This window comes from Etheostoma spectabile, chromosome 10 (genome assembly GCF_008692095.1).
Source record: "Etheostoma spectabile isolate EspeVRDwgs_2016 chromosome 10, UIUC_Espe_1.0, whole genome shotgun sequence".
Lineage (NCBI taxonomy): Eukaryota > Metazoa > Chordata > Actinopteri > Perciformes > Percidae > Etheostoma > Etheostoma spectabile.
The window spans coordinates 24614562-24619755 of record NC_045742.1 but is presented as its reverse complement, the minus strand read 5'-3'; the positions used below and the strand labels follow the sequence as shown (position 1 = coordinate 24619755).

The window sequence follows — 5194 nt, the reverse complement described above, 5'->3', positions numbered from 1 at the left end:
TTTTAACTACCCAAAATAACATGATTGATTCCACACAACACTCTTTGGAAAGTACAAATTTCTTATTTCATTAATTTTGGGGTGTCTTATTCAATTTGATAGCATTTGAAAAACAAATTGAAGTGGTTTTGAAATAGTATTGAGTAAAAGTTTACATATTCATGTCTGATTATCCATAAATGGATAATCCGTAAATGTGCTGTATTTATATAGCGCTTTTCCAGTCTTAACAACTGCTCAAAGCAGTTTTACATCTACAGGAAACATTCACCATTCACACACATTCATCCACTGTGGCCGGGGCTGCCGTACTCATCAGATAAACATTCATACACATTCACACTCCGATGCGCAGCACCGGGGGCAACTCGGGGTTCAGTGTCTTGCCCAAAGACACTTCGACAATGACTGCAGGGGCGGGGATCGAACCACCAACCTTCCGATTGGCAGGCAACCACTCTACCACTGAGCCACAGCTGCCCGCATAAACATCCATTCCTTTAATTTTAGTCTAAATAATTCTTAATTTGTGCTTTTCTAACTCAAACATTAGGTATAATTTCCTATAAATGAGGGTAATTGACCAAAAATTCGAAAAATAACTGTAAAACTAAAGTTAGTAAGTTATTGTTATGTAGTGTTAAAAGTAACAAACATTGAAAAAAATTGTCAAATGTTGAAAAAGGGACAAAAACGTAAGAAAACGTTAAACAACGATAAAAAGCGTCAACAAAAGAGTCGATTTTCAATTTTGACGGGAAGTCAACAAAAGGGTTAAAGTGTAGCTCCTGGCCCAATTTTGTCAAATAGTTAAGGGTGTGACGAGATCTCGTTTTACGGGATCTCGCGAGATTAAAACGTGACGAGATTTCTCGTCGAGGTGAAAAGTTGTCTCGTGAGGCGATGTGATGTCAGCGTGATGGAGCGTGAAATTACTATTGAAGATCCCCCTGCCACTTTTAAATCTGCCAAAACGTCGACATGCTTATGTTCTGAAAAGAACATGACCATATCTTAGGCTTTTCTTAGGCGTTCTGTGTAGTTTCTCTCTCTTTTTCATGCTTGAAGAAAAAAAATTTCTGTTTGCACTTGTATTTTTGAGAGAGCAGTACTTTGGTTATTGATACACTTACTGTCTGCATTTAAAGTGTTATTTTTCTGTTATTTACACATTTATTTTATTTATACTGTGTATTTTTTTATGTTCGGTTTGTGGAAAGGAGTTAGATTTCTCGTGTGAAATTGTACAGGGCAGAAGCCAGTTGGTAGAGTTTATACAGAACATTTTGCAGTGTTTGCACGTCCTTTACTGCATATAATTCATTAAAATAGTAAAAAAAAAAAAGTTAAATAACATTCACCATTAATAGTTGATTTAAAAATGCACCTAAATTGTTTTTCATTTTGTGATTTTTCAGTTGAATAAAAAAACTATTTTCCATTCATATATTTCATCGAGAATTTCTTTAAATTTTTTTTAAAAATCTCGTCTCGTCTCGTTCTCGTGAACCCAATCTCGTGATGTGTCTCGTCTCGTGGAGTAAGCGTCTCGTCACACCCCTACAAATAGTTGTTTTATATAGTTACAACTTCGATATTTTACTACTCGTTAGAGTTACTTTAAGCAGAATGGCAAACAAGAACAAGGCCCAATGTAGCAAAATGGATGCCATTGCAGATGCACTTCTGGAGAAACTGAAAAGCTCCCTCGAACCACGTTTTTCTCTGATTCAGTCTCAGATTCAACAAATGGGGATTGACAGTGTAAAGAAGCTAACTGCTATCCATGCCCAGCTGGCACCACTGACTGCAAGCCTTGGCTCTATCAGATCAGATGTGAACAACCTAAAAACCACGGTGGAAAGCAAAGCAAATATTTTTGACAGCCATGGTCACGCTTTTCAAGAGCTGGAGATGAAGCTAGCACATAAGGAGGACAGAAACCAAAGATATAACATCTGCATCGTCTGGCTGAAAGAGGGACTAGAAGTTGCTAATGGTATCCAGTATCTCTTGCGCTCCTTGCCTAGGTGGTTTGCGAATTTAGCAGATGCTCAGATCAAGATTATGTGAGCCCACCGAATATACAGTGATGGCCCAAAGAAGAATGCCAGTATAATTGCACGTTTATTTTCAATGTGCTTCGCTACACAACCAGGCAGGCGATCCTACAAGCTGCGCAGAAATCTTCGTTTGTCATTGAGGGCCAGAAAATTTGCTTCTCCCCGGATTACAGCAACTACACGGTAAAAAGACGTCAGGCTTTCTATCAAACCATGGATTTAGCACAAGTCAATGGTCTGGATTTCTTCCTGCTTTATCCAGCAACACTGAAGATCAGGGAAGGCCCACAGTATAGAGCATTCACCTCCGCCAAGGATGCTGAGGACTGTGTGAACCTATGTTGGTTTGTCTTGTTTTCTTATGTGTTATGGTTTTATCCCACTGTTGTTATGAATACAGAGACTATGTTTCTGAATACTATGTCAACCTAGTTTAATATGGCCTACTCTCCATAAATTAGCTGGGCCACTGATAGGCTAGAGTTTCCCTTACAATGTGCTTGCTATTTTGTGCTTCTTGTTTCTGTTGACGTAAATTGCGTTTATTTTGATGTTAGTTTAGTGTGGAACCAATTGCTGTTGCAACTAGGTAATTATGGGCTAGTGTTCCATTTTTGCTGCCCCATATCCAATATCTTTATCACAGACCTACTTTGAATGTTAGCCCTCAGACTATGCTCCAAAATCATGGGGCAGCAGCTTGGGGTTTATAGTGATTTGGCGTACAGTTATTCCCACCTGTAAGGATTATTCCTTTTTCTCTGGTAGACATAAATCCTCTTCCAGAATACATTTTCTTTTTGCATCCCCTCAATTGTTTCATTTAATTGATAAAGCAATGTTACTTCTAATGGCATTGCCTGACCATAAAGTTGTCCTTTGCGCCACCACACCTAGCCAGCTTCCTCAACGTGCGGTTAGACGGGGTTTCAATACTTCTTTACATACAAATCACATATCACCCAGTTTATTGCGGAATTCCACATATTTGCAGAAATTAATGTTGGCTTTGTAGAAGACCCCAGAATATTGTAGGCTGCTATCAAAGGTCTTATCAGGAGCAATACCATACTATTCGCAAAGCTAGGTCACTTCAACTGCAAAACGTTGAAGCTGAGTTCATCAGATTAGATTCATTGCTGCAAATTTACTGATCAAATAGCTTTAGAACTAATTAGAAATAAACAACATTCTGAAACAAATCTGAATTCCTAATCCATAGAACGAGACTATTATTTTTAGGGCGCAAGACCTAGTCATTTACTTGCCATGAGATTTAGGTCCAGTGACCATTTTGCAGATATTTCCGCTATTAAATCTTCAGATGGTAATATTAGAACTAACTCTGTTGAAATAAATAAATCCTGTCAGATATTTTATTCCAATTGGTATATATCAAAGGTCACTTTGGATAAAACCCACTGTGATGGATGGTTAAATCAGCTTGAATTGCCTCAACTGTCAGCAGAGGAATCAGCTCACATAGACAAATTGATTACTATAGAAGAACTAAGATGGCAGTACAGAATATTGCTTTGATGGGATCCCCCTGAATCAAGGGCCAAGGTTGCCCCTTGAGTCCTACATTATTTGTCCCTCTCAATCAGGCACTTAGCTGCCAGATTCAAACAATGAAGCAGAGTTGACTAATTGTTTTCCTGGAGCAGAAAAGTAGCGTCCGTGAGATTGGAGCACCAGAAATTAGACCGTAAAGGTCAGCACGTCAGCATCTTAGTCTCTTTTGTCAATGTCTTTTGTTTGTGTGTCCTGCTGGTGAGCTGTGAGCTCCGTTCCTGCTGTTGTGTTTTTGTTAGGTCTCCACCCTCCCTGTCTTTCCTTTCTGTGTATTTCTCAATTTTTTATTATTTCTTTGGTCCTGGGAGGCGTTCCTATGTCCCAGTGTTGTTTGTTAATTGTTTAAATATAAATAAAATAAAAGTATTTGGTCACAAAACATTGAGTCACATGTATGAATGCATGTCATCACCAAAACAATGAGTCTCCTCTAAAAACAAGCTTACTGTTGAAAGAATCCATCCATCCATTCATCCATCCATCCATCTTCACACGCTTATCCGGTATCGGGTCGCGGGGGCAGCAGCTCCAGTAGGGGACCCCAAACTTCATTAGCTTTTGGAGGAGCCTCAAGTGGCTATTCAATGAACTTGGTACTTCTGCATTGGCTGTTTTTCAGCACTGTAGGTTGCTGCTTGACATCCTTTGCTACTGTTCAAAAACTCTACTTTCTGGTATTACAGACCCCAAGAGAAAAAGCCAAGAAAAGAAACGTTTGTTCCAAAATGTCTGCTTTGCACTCATACATACGTACATGGATTGTTCTTTAAAGAGAACATTCTTTCAACAGGATATCAGGCGTATCGGGGCGGGGAGGGGTTGCAGTTCGGTGGGCTCGGGATCTCATCACTGCTTTTTGCGGATGATGTGGTCCTGATGGCATCATCGGTCTGTGACCTTCAGCACTCACTGGATCGGTTCGCAGCCGAGTGTGACGCGGCCGGGATGAGTCAGCACCTCTAAATCTGAGGCCATGGTTCTCAGCAGGAAACCGATGGAGTGCTTTCTTCGGGTAGGGGGTGAGTCCTTACCCCAATGGAAGGAGTTTAAGTACCTGGGGTCTTGTTCGCGAGTGAGGGGACCATGGAGCGTGAGATTGGTCGGAGATCGAGCAGCCGGTGCAGAAATTCGTTTTATCGCACCGTTGTGACGAAAGAGAGCTGAGCCAGAAGCAAAGTTTTCGTTCCTACCCTCACCTATGGTCAGAAGGTGGGTCATGACCGAAAGAACGAGATCCAGGGTACAAGCGGACGAAATGGTTTCCTCAGGAGGGTGGCTGGCGTCTCCCTTAGAGATAGGGTGAGAAGCTCAGTCATCCAGAGGAGCTCGGAGTAGAGCCGCTGCTCCTTCGCGTCAAAAGAAGCCAGTTGAGGTGGTTCGGGCATCTGGTAAGGATGCCTCCTGGGGGCCTCCCTAGGAGGTGTCCCAGGCACGTCCAGCTGGGAGGAGGCCTCGGGGAAGACCCAGGACTAGGTGGAGAGATTATATCTCCAACCTGGCCTGGGAACGCCTCGGGATCCCCAGTTGGAGCTGGTTGATGTGGCTCGGGAAAGGGA

General features: G+C 41.6%; 1 protein-coding gene across 1 annotated transcript in view; it reads left to right on the top strand.

The window, feature by feature from the left end:
- The window catches only part of vps8 (VPS8 subunit of CORVET complex), a 179632-nt gene that overhangs the window by 28217 nt on the left and 146221 nt on the right, over nt 1-5194 (top strand).